Genomic DNA, 17,457 nt, shown 5'->3' on the forward strand with positions numbered 1-17,457 from the left:
AAACACGTGGCATCAGCACAACCTCTCTTCTGACTTCATACCCCTAAAGCCAAATGCCTGTTGACCAGCGTACCCTGCGGTCCCCCAGATCCTAGTATGCCCAAACCTGGGTCTGCACCGTTCCCATACCTGCTTCAAAACTTCTCTATGATTTCCTATCTCAGGAATAATTTCCTCATGTCCCTTCAACTGGAAGCCTGCAGGTCATCCTCACCTTCCTCCACTGCACCTCCCACAGCCAGGCAGTCCCCAAAACCTATCTGCTCCTTTTAACATCTCTCAGTTCCATTCGTTTTCTTCCTTCCCTCCTGATGCTACATGAGCAGATAGCCATCACCTCTCACTTGGTTTATGGACAATAACTTCTCTTTTTGCTTTCATTTTTGCCCACATTCCTAGTTAAACCTATCAACTCATGCCCATTGCCCTTTGCATAAGGCCCCATGTTCAAAAGATAAGCTAGAAGAGTCTTCAGAGCGCGCCCCTCTCCATCCTTATTTGTCCTTTTCTTCCACCAGAATGCGTACCTCCGGCCGCACTCCACAGCTCACAATTCCCTGAGATGACCAGGCTCTCCTTCCTTCCTTTCATCTGATGGATCCCTGGCCTGAAGGTTTTCTGCTCCTTATCTTTTACCTGGCTATCACCTATTTAGGCTTAACTTTCAGCTGAGGTATCAGTTTTTCCAGTGTTTTCTTGACCCACCAAGAAGGATTCCCATGTATGTAGCATTTTCGCTGCTCCTATCTCTACACACTGCATGAAATTCCCCATTTCCCCATCTGTCTATCCCACCAAACTGTGAGGTCCTTGGAAATAAAGACTGTCTGGATCAACCTGCTGTCCCCAGAGGATGCCTCAGTAACTGAGACATTGATGACACTCAAAAAGTACTTGCCTCATTAAATTGAATTTAATAAAAGGATGAGTTGTGCTGATGAAGAAAGGTAGGTCAAGGGTCTGAGTGGACACAGTTACTCAGTAGGTTCATGAGGGAGTTAGGAATAAGGCCCAGTATTGGTCTCAGAAGACAGAGCTGCTTCTGCAACTGCAGCTGAGAGACCTAGCTTTGATATATGAGGGCACCAAATAACCTGCTTAAAAATGATTGCTTTGTCCTCTAATTTTTTTCCCCTCAAATATTTAAAAGACAAAACCTAAGTTGATATACAATCACTGCCAATTGGCTCTGATTGCTTACCAGGTCAACAAAATACTCAGTAATTAACCATATTCTCAAGAATCCATCTAGCATTGTTTTTCAAGATGCAGACTGATCTATTCCAGTTACATTTGCTTAGCGTGACACGACTCAGTGGTGTTATATCTAAACTACAGAACGTCAGATGATAAAGGGGGCTTGTTTTTGGATGAGGAAATTGAGACAGAGGCACACCATTTTCTGTAACTACACTGTATTGCACTGTGACATCAAAATGTTCCACATGTTCTCACACTACCATACACTTGTTCATACTGTTTCCTTTGCCTAAACTGCCTTTCCCACTATTTCTTACTAGAAAGATCCTCTTCATGATTCAACTGAGATAAATCCAGTGATAAAGGAGTTCTAAATTCCATGCCAAGAAGAGTAAGTCATCTCCATAGTGTCACATGCATTGCTCTCTATGCCCCCTCATTGTTGTACCCATTAATCTTTGTTTATTCTTGCATGGTAATTGTCAAGCTGTATTTTAATAAACTTTTTATGTCTCTCCTTAACATTAAAAATAATTTATTTCTTGCAAATAAGCAACAGTGCCAGGCCACATTTGGAAAAAAATGTTGCTGAACAGGCAGCGCTTGAGCTGTAAAGCAAATATGGCATTTTTATAAGGAGTAATCTCAGTTGCACTATACCATGTGAAAGGAGGCAGACTTAAATGGCAACATACTGTTTGATTCCGTTTGTATGTCATTATTGCAATGGCGATACCATGTGGTCAGAGAACAGGTTAGTAGTTGCTGGGGGCTGGAGGTGGGAGATCTGTTGATTCTAATGGACAAAGAAGTACATTTTGGGGTGAAATATTTCTATATCTTGCTTAGAGAGGTAGGTACACACAGATTATGTTATGAAAGCTCTCAGAACTCTGCACAACGAGGGTACATTTAGTGTATGGAAATTATGCCATTTTAAAAGGAAAAAGAAAAAAGAATTGTGCAGCAGCCACATTGATTTAACCCAAATCTTACTTGTGGTTAAGATTTCCAAGACCTGCAAGGGGTGCGGGGATTGAAGAGGACTTGCTCCCAATAGTCTTTCTCTTGACTCGGGTGCCCTAACAGGGAGATTACTTTGTGTTCATACAGTCACTGCATACTTCTGGTTTACTTACATTTATATGTAAATGTTATATGTGTGTTATATGTGACACTATAAACTTCATAAAATTAAAAAAATCTAAGCCCCAAATAATTTCACTCTTAAATATCAACCTATGAAAAATATATCCCAAATTTAGTGAAATGTGGAACAAATGCAGGGCAAATTCTGAGATAACTCTGTAAATTTTGAGTAGCTCACAGAATTCGGTTAAAATAGAAAGCAGCAACTGAAGTGTCAATGTATTATTTCTCACCTGAAATGACAAAGTGAGGGATGCGATACCATGCCCGAGTTTCTATTAAGTCCACAAAGTGATGGGGGTTGTGGTGAGACTAAATGAGGAAACACACTATCAATATAACAAAATGGTTATTAATGTGCATGTGTGTGTGTATTTGACATAGGGGTTTTTGGGAAGACAGGAGAGTGCTTGTTTTTTGTGGGTACAGTGTCTTTGTGCTGTTGAGGTACTGGGGGCCCTACGTAGTGGCGACAGGGTCGAGGGCTCTGCTCTTCTGCATCTCCTCTGCAGCAGATGTTGCCTTGGTCACCATGGATCCTCAGGTCCTCTCAGCTTGCTGCTGCTTCATAGCCATTTGCAGGGTACCAGAAACTGTCTACAAGGCTGATCTTGATCTTTCTGCCTAGACCTGCCCCACAGCCAAAAAAGTCCCTATGTCTCTGCCCCTACCTATCTCTCTTCTCTTCCAAATCTACAGGAGTCTGGTTGGGGTGTGCCCATGTGTCTTTGTGTTTGTGCTGGGTGACAGGTGAAGAGGAACATACTGTTCTTGTCATCTTTCTCCCAAAGATATCTTATTGACTCTCTAAATACTCTCTCTCTTCCAAGGTTTAAGCTTTTCAAAATAAAAAGCTAGAAAATACTAAACAAATTTCTGTTATCTTCCTATTTTATCCAGTAGCTCAGGGATTATACAGAGAGCCTAGTTAGAGGAAAGAAAGAAGGGAAAAAATGAAGGAAACAAAGATTAACATCTTAAAATATCATATTTTCATAATTATTGACAAGTTAAAATGCCTAAAAAGAAGGCGAAAAATAAATGTGCAGCATGTGGACAAAGAAAATCTAAAGAATATATAAAAGAAGGTTTAGTTAAATACACGTGTGTGCTTTCCTGTGGATATGAGACAACATTAAAAAAAGTCAACTCCCCTAAATTGGTCTATAAAATTATTATTAAACAAATAAAAGACTTAATAATAGGTTGTCACCCACCCACCCCACCCCCACTGGGAGTAGGGCGGAAATGCAAACAAATGATATTGGATGCATCTGCAAAAGATTAAGCAGATCTAAAAAATGGAGAAATTCTTAAAGAAAATGAAGAATTAAAAACGCTAATAAGTTTTGCCAGAGATTTTGTTGTTGTTTTGGGTTTTTTGTGGGGGTGGATTTCTGTTATTGTTAAGCCAATCGTCACCTGCTAAAGTAAATATTAGGTTACTTTTATAGATTTCTTAGCATGCTTGAGAGCATATAGAAATAGACTTTAACATTTCAAATATCTCTATCTGGTCATGTCAAACTTCAATTCCGGCTAAAGTAATCATGGACCACCTTATTCATTTAAAAATACAATACTTACACCATCTAATTCCAGGAGGTCCAATGAAATGGAAATAATGTGTTAATAACAATTATATTTCAACCATCTATATTCTGGAATCACTCTCTTAAAAGTTATCATATATAACGCTTTGAAAGAGAAAATGAATCATCAGCTAAAGGGCAGCAGTTACACTAGAAAGAGATCCATCAAAATTACTTTAAAGAGAGGAAAACATGTCAGATGTCCTGCTGTGCATGTGGGTGTTCGGGGGTCTACTGTTCTACACCTGAATCAAACCTGCATGTCACCCTGGATCCCTGTGCCCTCACAACCCCCTTCTCCTCCCCTGGGGACTTGAGGATGCAGGGAACGTCCTGACCCTCTCTGGCCACTGCCCAGGGCTGCATGTGGAATAACAAGTACAAAAGGAACACTTGGCAGAAGCTGGATTCTAGGCTCTGATTCAACCCACTTTTGTCTGCTTTGATCATTTTCTTCCCTTAGGTCACTGAGCTTTCTCTCAGTCAACGGAGCTGCCACGCAACTTTCTTCAGGTTTTTTGTCATAGGAGAAAATCCATCTGTGATAGAAAAAAGTGGTGCTTTCCAATTCCTTCTCCAGGTTTGGCCATCTGACTATAAGTGTCAAGCTTTCAATGTGTGAGGCTGATGTTTTCATAAACTTCGGGAAGTTTCTACTCTATTTCTTCTTCTTTTTTTTAACCAACAAATTTATTCTCTTGCAGTTCTGGAAGCCAGAAGTAAGAAATCAATTCCCTGGGCTGAAATCAAGGACTTGGAGGGGCTTCACTCCCTTTAGAGACTCTAGGGGAGAATTCCTTCCTTGCCTCTTCCAGCTTCTGGAAGCTGCCAGCATTTCTTGGCTTGTGGCCACATCATTCCTATCTCTGCCTTCATCTTCATATTGCCCTCTCCTCTGTGTGTTCTACTCTGTTTTAAGCTATAAATTCCCTCCTCAGTTGATTCACTGAGGGCTGTTACATATTCATGATATAGTTAAGGCAGTATTTGAGGTCTCAGCTGAAACTTTTGAATCTCTTTTTCAAAATGTGGATTTCCAAACTGTGAAGATGCTTTCTGAGTCTGAGACTGTTAATTTGAATTGTGTTTCATTCATCTGATTGTCTTCACATAACTTTTTAAATATCACTTGTTATTCCAAGTTGCCATCATCAGTCTATTCTTCTCTAATGAGACCAGGAACACTTATCTGCAGGAGAGTTTCAATCAGAGATTTTAATTGACTCTCTTTATCACTTACAACCAGTTCCCATTGTGTGTTGCAGTTTTCAAGCATTTTTTTTTTTCTGTTCCTTTAGCTTCCACATTCTTTCCTGCCATTCAGCATCTTCTTGGGCAAAGAGCTTTCCCGAAGCTGAATGTTTTCATCAAAAGCCATTACTTATTCCTGTCTGATGTAGTTCTATATGCTTCTGGAATGCCTTTAAGTTATTTATGGCCTCAGTCACTTTGAACTGAGGGATTTTGATGCCTCTTCAAGTGATTGTGACTGCCTTTGAAGATAAGCTATCATCACTCCATTAAATGACATTTTTGGTGACTTTCTTTTCTGTTCTTTATCAAGAAGGTCTACTGTACCCCCCTAGGGAAAAGGCAGACCTGTTCACGTCTTTATTAGGTGCTGCCAAAAACAGTTTGTAACTTCAGAGGACTGGTCTCCACTCCAGATGACTCGAGGGCTCCAAAGTCTTCTCACTATCTTCACGATATTCTTCAATTCAAACAGAAAATCTTTTGCCTAGCTCTTTTTCCCTCCTTAAAGTAAATTGGCTTTTTATGACAAGCACAATCAAAGAAGCTCCTACCAGAATTTCATAAGGAAATCCAAACACACTTGAGCCTTGTGTCCGTAATTAAGACAACACCATCAGAACACAGCAGAGCTGCCAGAGGACTAGCTGGAAAGACTTTTTGTGTGGTCGTCAGGAGGCCCTCCCCGGCTCCAAAGGGCACTACAACTCTATCTTTTGCTGTAGCTTTGGCAAACTTTTTCTGTAAAGAGTCAGGTAGTAAACATTTTTGGTTTTTCTGGCTCTTCTGCAAAGACTACTTGTCTCTGCAATTGTAAGACAAAAACAGCCATAAACAATCTGCAAACAAAGGAGTATAGCTGTGTTCCACTAAAACTTTATTCACAAGTATAGAACACAGCTTTATTTGGCATGCCAGCCATAGTTTGTAGACAAATTGCCTGCAGATTACATTAAAATTGTCGACTTGTCTTCCAAAGACTATTTTTTCCTTAATTTTTCTCTATATGATCTCATTTTTTGTTATATTGAAACTCATGTCAAATCTTTCTATTCTAGAGCTTCTGTATGTTCTAATCTGCGCAACAATAAATCAGAGTAAAAAGGTATTCTAATTACATCTGAATAAAAAATAATTATTTTAGAACTGGAAAAATCATCTAGATCAGTGGTTTTCAAGCTTTTTAAAGATTGAAAAAAAATTAAAGAAAATTGTATGTGTCTCAAGCTGTCATTGAAGATGGCGTGGGAATCCTGGAGTCCTTCTCCCAGTTTCCAGGACAGCTGCCAACTGGCAATCACCTATTGTTAGCAGGACAGACTTTGCTAAAGAAGATAAGACAAAGAAGACAAAGGCAATGATGTGAAATGAATTCAGCTCAGAGTCTTGGAAAAATCTGATGTTACATTGCACTTGCCTACACTTCTGGCAAAGCAGTCTTTGTAGTTTATTTCCTACATGCAGCTAAGTCATTTTATGAGTCAAGGTTTTCAGCGCTTTTTACTGTTAAACTTAAAATAGTAAATTAATTTGATATCATATATAATAATGATTTCACACAGAAAATCTCCATTGCAAATTGAGACTCAAATAATAACTTCCTTTCCGCTAAACTATGCTTTTTCTTACTTCCAGGTTTCATTTCTATATTTGAAAATATAAAACTAGAGGGACAAGGATGTAATTATTTAGTTAAGAATGATTTTTAATATTCTATAACTGATTGTATGAAACATATTAACTTCCACAAGTTAATACTGATTATATCGGTTACACTAACTGATATTAGTTTACATTATGTATTCTATTTAACGTTATTTTATATTGATTTTACTGGACTAGTGCCCACATATTTTTATCAAACATTTTTTAAGAATCCTGTGACATGGAAAAAACATTAAAAATCTCTTTTCAGTGCCCTAGGGATCTCCTGGTAGTTTTCTTGCTCTTCTGACTCTAAATAAATGTGTTCTTGTCTCCCCTACGTGGCCCGTTGTTCTTCTCACTTTGTCTATATAGTATTATTGTATGATCCATTCTCCCTCTTGGTTTATCTGTTATTCATATCCACCAACTCATGTGAATCTCCAGTCCTGAACTTTTGTCTGAGCTTCAGATTCATATAATCAACATCTTCATGCACCATGTCAGGACTTAACTTACTGTATATCACCCACAACACACACAAACATATTTATGTTGTATTAATTTACATGAAATATTTTTCTACCTTAAAACACACAGTTTTTGATGATCTGGGCTGTGTCTAACTTCTCAGCCTTTACTCCTCACTCTCTGCTTTGCGCTTATACATTATTAAAACTGGCCTCTGCTCTTGTCCCATGGCACATTTTCTTTTATCTCATGGTACTGAAATTGTATGTTTCTGGGTTTATCTCACCTCTAGACTATAAGCTCCTTGAGAATCAAAGCCTTGCTTATTTATCTCTGAATGTCCAGTGCCTAATTCAGTGTTTAATATTTATAATACACATTATTTTAACTGAATTGAACTGAACTAAAATATATGAAACTAAAGATACATCTGACATTCACTATTATATAACTCAGTGGTGGCTATTGGGAAGTTTTGATGCAAACTATAATACTCTACTCTCATCCATAGGTGGCAGCAAGCCCCCAAAATTAGGGGGAAAATGTTCTATGCATAGATATAACTGATCAGAGAACTTAAAATGACATGTTCTAATTTATATTTTGGCCTTTACATGAATAACAACTACTTAAGCTTTTATTTTCCAGAAACACTAAGGAGAAGAGAACACAATCTAATAAACTGGGAGCTCCTTGAAGTGAGTGTTTTTCTGTCTTAATTACTCAGTATCTCCAGAGTCAGCCACACAGCCTGATTGTCTCACTTCTTCCAGCTCATTCCATGTAGAAGCTGTCTCGCTGCCTCTACATTTTTGGTTGGTGGTTGCTGAGTAAAACTGTGAAGCTGGTTAAATTCGTTTTTGGTAACATTTCTTTCCCTTGACAAAAGAACCTCTTTCTCTGGCTATTGAACTGTTTAACAGTCATTCCATATCAGTCTTCCTGAAGCATTCATCAATTAATTTCTAATAAAATATTAGTTATACCTTCTGAAGTATTTGTACCATAATCCAGGGTAATCCTTAAAAACTAATAACAAAAAACACCAAAGGCTTTCTACCCTCCTGTTTTCTAGGTAAGCAATTATTACCACATGATATGTGTCCTTCTCCGTACTTACACTCATAGAAATCACACACACATACACACACATGCACATGTATACAATATTTGGGGTGGTTTTGGTTTTGTTTTTATAAAAATGAGCTTATATTGTATTAATTTACATAAAATGTTTTGCTGTCTTAAAACAGATACTGTACATTCCTCCAGGTCCTTGTGTATAGATCTAACTTATTATTTTTAATAAATACAAAGTATTCCACAGTATGGACATATTAAAATCTAGTCAAGGGCCGGCCTCGTGGCTTAGCGGTTAAGTGCGCACTCCACTACCGGCGGCCCGGGTTCGGATCCCGGGCACACACCGACGCACTGCTTCTCCGGCCATGCTGAGGCCTCGTTCCACATACAGCAACTAGAAGGATGTGCAACTATGACGTAAAACTATCTACTGGGGCTTTGGGGGAGGAAAAAAACAAAAAGGAGGAGGATTGGCAATAGATGTTAGCACAGAGCTGGTCTTCCTCAGCAAAAAGAGGAGGATTAGCACGGATGTTAGCTCAGGGCTGATCTTTCTCACAAAAAAATAATAAAAAAAAAAATCTAGTCAATATTCCACTCTTCGTGGCTAACTATGATATCATGGATATCAACTTTTGATAGTCCTTTCCCTCAAAGTGCTGCCATACAGATATTTTACAATTTACCCTTAGGAATGGTCCTTTTGTCTCTGTGAAAATCAAATACAAATAGGAACTACAAAGTGGTCTTATTTTTAATTTTATTGATATTGCCAAATAAATGTCTGAAAAGCAACAATAATTAATATTTCTACCAATACAATAAAGGGAATTTATGAAAAACCCACAGCTAACAACATATTCAATGGTGAAAGATTGAAAGCTTTCTCCCTCAGATCAGGAACAAGACAAGATGTCTACTTTCACCACTGCTATTCAACATTCTACTGGTAGCACTAGCCAGAACAAGTAGACAAAAAATAAAAGGGAATACGCATCCAAATGGGAAAGGAAGAAAAACTATCTCTATTTGCAGATGACATGATCCTATATATAGAAAATCCCAAAGAATCCATAAGAATGCTAGTAGAACTAATAAATGAATTTAGCAATGTTGCAAGATACAAAATTAACACACAAAATTGTATTTCTAAAATACCTGCAGTGAATCCATAAAGGAAATTAACAAAACAATTCTATTTACAATAGCATCTAAAAGAATAAAATACCTAGGAATAAATTTAACTGAGGAAGTACAAGACGTGTACACTGAAAACTACAAACCACTGCTGAAAGAAATATAAAAAGAACTAAATAAGTGGAAATACATCTCATGTTCCTTGGTAGGGAGACTTAATATTGTTAAGATGTCAGTACTACCCGAAATGATCTATAGATTCAATGCAATCTTATCAAAATTTCCACAGCCCTTTTGCAGAAATGGAAAAGTCAATCCTCAAATTCATATGAGTAGCCAAAAAATATGAAAATGAAGAACAAAGTTGGAGGACTCACAACTCAATTTCAAAACTTACTACAAAGTGACAATAATCAAAACAGTGTATAGACATATAGACTAATGAAATAGAATTGAGAGTCCAGACATAAACCCATACTTTTATGGTCAATTAATTTTTGACAAGGTTGCAAAGTCCATTTGATAGTGAAAGAACAAATGGTGCTGGGATAACTGAATTTCCACATGCAAAGGAATAAAGTTGCACCCCTACCTCACACCATATACAAAAATTAGCTCAGTGGATCAATACCCTAAATATGAGAACTAAAATTGTAAAAGTCTTAGAAGAAAACACAGGGGTAAATCTTCATGAACTTGGATTTGGCAATAACAGCAAAAGCATGAGCAACGAAAGAAAAAATTGGTAAATTGGACTTTATAAAAATTAAAAACTTTTGTGCTTCAAAAGACATTATTGGGCCTGCCCCGTGGCTTAGCGGTTAAGTGCACGTGCTCCGCAACTGGCTGCCCAGGTTCAGATCCCGGGCGCACACTGACGCACTGCTTCTCCGGCCACGCTGAGGCCGCATCCCACATACAGCAACTAGAAGGATGTGCAACTATGACATAAAACTATCTACTGGGGCTTTGGGGAAAAAAAAAAGGAGGAGGATTGGCAATAGATGTTAGCTCAGAGCCGGTCTTCCTCAGCAAAAAGAGGAGGATTAGAACGGATGTTAGCTCAGGGCTGATCTTCCCAAAAAAAAAAAAAAAAAAAAAGACATTATCAAGAAAGTGAAAAGATAACCTACAGAATGGGAGATAATATTTGGATATCATATATCTGATGTGTTTAATATCCAGACTAAATAAAGAACTCCTACAACTCAACAACAGAAAGATGACCAAATTAAAGGCAAAGGACATGAGTAGACATTGCTCCAAAGAAGATATGTAAATGGCCAATAAACACATGAAACGTGTTCAATATCATTAGTCATTAGGGAAATACAAATCAAAAGCACAATGAGATACCACTGTGAGCCTACTAGGATGGCTATAATAAAAAAAAAAAAAATACAACTCAAAAACAACAGAAAATAACAACCATTGATGAGGACGTGGAGAAATTCGAATCCTTGTTCATTGCTGATGGGAATGTAAATGGTGCAGCCACTATAGAAAATAGTTTGTTGGTTCCTCAAAAAGCTAAATGTAAAATTACCATATCACATAGCAATTCTACTCCTAGGCATATACCCAAAAGAATTGAAAACAAGGACTAAAACACATACTTGTATGCCAGTGTTCACTGCAGCATTATTCACAGTAGCCAAAAGGTGGAAACAATTCAAGTGTCCACTGACAGATGAATGGATAAACAAAATGTGATATATACATTCAATGAAATAATATTCAGCCATTAAAAATGAAGTTTTGATGCATGCTACAACATGGATGAACTTTGAAAACATTATGCTCAAAACAATAAGCCAGACAAAAGGACAATTATATGATTCCACTCATATGAAATACCAAGTAGAGAAGTAGAGGCAGATTCATAGAGATAGAAAGTAGGTTAGTGGTTACCAGGGACTGGATGGAGGGGTTTGTAAGGAGTATTGTTTGTTGGTTGCAGAGTTTCTGTTGGGGGGTGACAAAGTTTTAGAAATAGAGAGTGGTGACAGTTGCACAACATTGTAAATGTAATTAATGCCACTGAGTTGTACAGTTAAAAATGGTATTAAAAATATACTCCCACCAATAATACACAAATTTTTCTTTCTTCACATTCATGACAACACTAGATAGGGAAATTCTTATTAACTCTTGCTAGTCTGATAAGTGACTAATGATATTGCTTCATTTGCATTTCTCTAATCACTGGTGAAATAAAATATTTTTTCATATTTATTGACTGGGTTTTCTAATGCATGATTTCCTTTTTTCTTTATGAGTTTTGCCCATTTTTATATTTGTTTTTTTTTTGGTTGTCAGTTTGTAAGAATTCTTGGACTATTATGAGCACCAACCTTGAATTTTCCATACATGTCATAATTTTTTCTTGTTCATTCATTTTTCCTTTGAAATACAAATCTTTAAATGTGAAAGAACATACTCTATATAGCCATGCATAGAAGTTAAGAACATTCTTAATATTAGGCTCACAAAAACACAAAAAAAGAGATAGGTAGGTACGTAGATAGATGATATAGTTGCTATGTATATAGGTATAGATACAGATATAGGTATATTTTGGGTGCAATGAAGAAAGAATGAGCTTGTGGTATCAGCAGCTCATTTTCCTACTCTTACACTCCTTTCACTGAAGTGAATGCCTTTTTGCGGTCCAGGCTCTCTTTTGGATTTGATTGGTAACAAAAGCAGTGTTATTGATCCTTTTTTGACCATGTCTTTGACTACTTCGGGGCACCCTGCTTTAATTTATAGTACAAGAGGGAAGTCAAAATTTTGGGTTGAGTATGCATAATCCAAATAAATGTCATGTTCAGTGCAACTGTCCCACTCAGCCCCTGAGGGGCAGTCTTCTCTCCTGCTCCCAAGGTCTCTTCCCACCACAAAAGCAGGGAGCTACTCTTGAGGCACAGGCCACAGAATTGGTATGCCAAAAGTCAGGTGCTGTTTCTATTTAAATTCAATAACAATATTGCTAGCAAAGCTACTTGTTAGTAATATGTGGAATTAAATTCTTGCATAACCAGGTCACAAGTAGTCCTATTGTTACTTTGATTTATTTCCGTTAGAGATGCAGACTAGAATGAAACTTGATACTTATCCTTTTTTCCTAAGCCCCCAAAGAAATTACAAACATAAAAAAACTCCCCATAATAATTAATCTGCACAAACTAGAGAGTGAAGCAGCCAGGTAGAAGAACGAATAGTTTACTAAAGATGAAGATCAAGGATAATGATGGAGTTTGAGGATAATAGTAATCAAATGATGATGAGCATTCTTTTCTTTTGAAGAAAGAGAGAGAGACAAAACATTTTATCCTATTAAAATTTTTTATCTAGTACTTATTTGGTTCAAATAGAAACTGTTTATAACTGCTATAGTGTCTATGCTAATAGTGAGCACATATCGGATATTTATATTTGTCAAATTATCTATTTTAATTATCTATTCAGTCAACAAACATTTACTGAGATTATGGAATCCTAGGATTCCAATTCCTCTCCAACATCAATATACTATATGACTTTGGGAAATTTTATTATCTATAAAATTATTTCATAAGTTTCTTCCAACTCATTTCACACTTGAAGTGGTGATGAGGCTCTGTAATTACACAGCACAACATTATAAGCAACAGTAACACTGCGGCGATAACAACAAAACAATTCTTACCCAGGACTTTTCCCTTTCTTAACACTTTTGGAAGAAAAAAGTATTAACATTATTTTATTTGATTAAGTAAGCATTAGACTCTTGTTTCTGATATGTGATCTAATATTGCCCATCATTTTACTAAGAAATACCTAATGCGGTAATATCATCTCTCACTGGTTTGCACATGTGATTTGAATAGTCATAATTTTATTTTATTATTTAATGACATTATTGTATTAGTATTGCTTATGTCATAAAATGAAAATGAATTACTCCTGAAGAAAAATTACCACGAAGTTTGAGGACATTTCAATTAGATAGAATGGAGTAAGAAGAAAACAGGTTTGTGTTTGTGTGTGCGTTTGTAGGTATGAAGGTGTCAATTCACATTTGTAAATATTTTTTTAAAAGATGGAGCATGTTAACTTATAGACCTGGTATTTGATCCATATACGACATACTCTGATTTATTTTATGCCATATGGCTTAATTTACCATACTTTTAATTCTGACATGCTATAAAACAGCTTTGCTTATTATATAGATCATCAAACCTTCATTCATTTAAAAATATTCTATCTAGACAATAGGCCCCATAAAGAGGCTCAAGTTTCAATAAATAGTTTTAATCTCTGTTACTGCCCAAAAGGGGGGACCCTCTGCCCACCACAAGACATGCCAATAATCAAGAGGCAAGGTGGTAGGAGAGAAAGAGCTTTTTATTACAGCTTGCTAGCATGGGGGAAGATGGCCAACTAATGTCAGAAAGAATCGTCTTCCAGAACAAAGACTACAGGCCAGTTATATAGGGAGCTTGTCTCCACGTGGGAGAGGCATCTGGTATGCATCAGACACGGGAGCAAAGCCCCATACCCTGGTCTTTCAGTTGTCATTGATGATGGTTATCAGCAGATTCTCTGCCTGGGGGGTCACCACATTCCTAAGGAACTCAAAAGAACAAAGTTATCAATTTATAGCATCTGGGAGGGGCCATAAAATCCACAGAGCATGTCTGAGTTAATCAGAGGTCATTCAAAGTTACAATGGGGTTTCTTTTCTACAATATGGCGTCCCTCATGTCAACCTTGTGTTGAGCCGGTATCATCTCTGTCTATTCTTCAGATAGAAATGATAAATGTAATTAGTTAGTCTATCCCCAGTCTGTTAAATTTTGCTTTATTTTTAGTCAATATCTATATATTTTGAGAAAAGCAAATGAAAGCACTTTTAAGTAACAAAATAATATTAAGGTTTAAGTTTATCTAGAACAATATGAATTATTTTTCCATTCCTTTACTGGTTTATTTTGTTTTGGTAATACTGAAAATGCATACTTTTAGATAAATGTATTGGAAAGTCCAATATAATATTAAAAGCTAGAAAATATGGCCTATAGTCCCAATAGGCAGAGGTAACCACTATCAACATAATCTATTTTTATTCGCTTCCTTTTTTATATCCCCCTTTTTTACATCTTATTTGATCCCTCAGCATATAACAATTTTCTATAATGTCTTTTGTTCCAACATGGTAGATTCAGAGTAGACAATCTTCTTACATGGTGGCTGGCTTATCCCAGAGGAAGCATCCTAAGAGAACCAGGCAGAAGCCGAATGGCCTTTCCTGACCTAGCTCAGAAGTCACATAGCATTACTTTTACTGTAAACTAGAGACAAAAACTTGTGCAGATTCAAGGGAGGGGCACAGATCCCCACCTCTCAATGCGGAGAGAGTCAAAGAATTTTGGTTTATGTTTTAAAACCACTGCAATACGGCAAGATATAACTATAAATCAAAGTCATAACTGGCATTATTTTATTGAAAGAAACTATAAACATTTCTACAATGGAAAAGTCTAAGCTGTTTCTCACCCTATTCTGTTACCAAACCAAGTGGGTTTGCCTCCTAGTGAGTTAAAACAAGACTCTACACCAGTGGAAGTTGTCTCACAAAGTAAAGTGTATTTGCAGCAAATAGGAGACCATAAGGAATCATTTCCAAAGTCATGGCATCCCGGAACAAAGGGAAGCAAGGACCTTTATTTTAGATGGAGAATGAATATTCAAAAGGAAGAGGTGGGTATTTGCTTGCGCAGGCTCAGTTGGAAAACATGCTTCCATATACACTGCAGGTTAGGATGATAAGGCCTAAGCTCCTCCTGGAGGGATCTTAGCATTAAAAATAAGGCAAAGGTCATGGGCGTAGCTCTTGTGGTGAGGCTTGGTCTGGTTCAGGGCATGGGTGGTTGCATCTCCTTAACACAACAAAAGGGGAAAAAACAATTTGGAAAAACAGTTAAACGCTTCCAAACCCACCCTTGAGTTCCTTGGGGCACCTAGTCAGTGACAATTCCACTGAAAGAGCTCATCTGATCTTTTTTACATTTAGAGTGTGAGCATCTTTATACACTTCCCCAATAAAATTGAGGGTCACAGTAAGAATACTGAAAAGGAAACAGATTTTAGAGATACTTTAGGAGTAAAAATTTGGATTGTTGTTCCTTATACTATTCGGAATAACAGCAAAAATTACTGAGAACTTGCTTTGTGCCATGTAATTGCAAATATATCGATATGTGTTATCTCATATAAGTTTTATAAGATATTTGAAAATACTATGAAAAAGCCACACTCTGAAATATTCGGCAATAGAATGAATTCTAGATCTAGAATGGATCTAACGTTGATTTGTAGAGATCTCTATTATATATCAAGTGAAAAAGGAAGTTTCACATATATATAAAAACTATGTTTCAGTTATAGATGTATATAACACAGTTATATATATATATAATATTGCAATTGTTGTAAATAAGAATGTTTGTGTCTGTATTTTAAAATGTTGGTATCAGCTTAGAAAAATGTATGTAAGGATACAAATTGTTGTAATTGGTATCTTAAGGAGTTGGGATTGGAGTAGGGAAGGGCGTTTAATCTTTTTATAGCCCTCAAACTGTTAGAATACACATGTATTGTCTGTAGTAATAAAACAAATTAATGTCAGAATATTTTTGAGGGAAAGAATTGGCAAAATTGAGAGTAGGAAATGTGAAATGAAGCCAGGAGTCTAATCAGGGGGACATGCAAGAGTTTCAAACCAGAGTAACAAGTGCTTCGGGTACCTGAAGGAAGGAAAGTTAGATCCTGTTTGTGGGGTTGGGAAAAGTTACTCCGTGCTCTAAGAAGGAGTTCTCTGGACAGAAGCATGGTGAAGGAGCCCACATGCAGAGGAGACGACCTGTGCAAAAACACAGGGGAGGAAAAAGCCTGAGGAGTAAGAAAGCTGGCCAGGTTCAGTTTTGTAGGAAAGAAATGTCATCGAGCCAGAGAATGGCAAGTGAAGACACTGGATAGGCTGGCACGGACCCAGTTGTGAAGACTTTGCATTTTGGGCAGAATCATGTTTTGAAATATTATTCTATCTTCTTTCTTCCAATATTTTGCATCTCATCTGCTTAGATTTTTAGTCTGCTCTGTGTTTATTGCCTCAAGGAGAATTCTGAGACAGAAAGCTGGAATATATGGACAATCTTCCAGCTTTTGCTTTAATTACACAAGTTCATAGGAGAATTGAATGGATTACGATTCAGAAGGAAAAATCTGTACTCTGTAGACAGAGTGGTATCCTCACACCTGTACTCCATGCAAAAAATATTCCACATAGCCAGGGAGTAGAAAAAGGAGGGTGATGATACATTCACAGAGAACATGGTGACAAGAGATTTTCACATATTGACGTATGTGGGGTAACTATTCAGGTTCAAAACTGATTCAGCTTGAACTAAAAAGCCTGACTTATGGCCTATCAAACATACATTGTACATCGGCTTAACAATTATTGTAACCAATACACTCTCTTAAGATAAGAATGCACGGTCTGGCCGCGTGGCATAATGGTTAAGTGCACATGCTCCGCTGCTGGCGGCCTGGGTTTGGATCCCAGGCGCGCACCGACACACTGCTTGTCAGGCCATGCTTTGGCAGCGTCCCACATAAAGTGGAGGAAGATGGGCACGGATGTTAGCTCAGGGCCAGTCTTCCTCAGCAAACAGAGGAGGATTGGCATGGATGTTAGCTCAGGGCTGATATTCCTCACACACACAAAAAAAGATAAGAATGCATACTTCCCCTCCTATGCCCTATTGGTTATGCCCTATTGGTAACGCCCTATTGGTAATGCCCACATTAGTCCCTTTCCTGACATCACGGTCACATTGACCTGCTAATTTGCAATTGAATACCTCTTTGAAATTTTGAT

Source organism: Diceros bicornis, chromosome 3 (genome assembly GCF_020826845.1).
Source record: "Diceros bicornis minor isolate mBicDic1 chromosome 3, mDicBic1.mat.cur, whole genome shotgun sequence".
In the NCBI taxonomy this organism is placed as follows: Eukaryota; Metazoa; Chordata; class Mammalia; order Perissodactyla; family Rhinocerotidae; genus Diceros; species Diceros bicornis.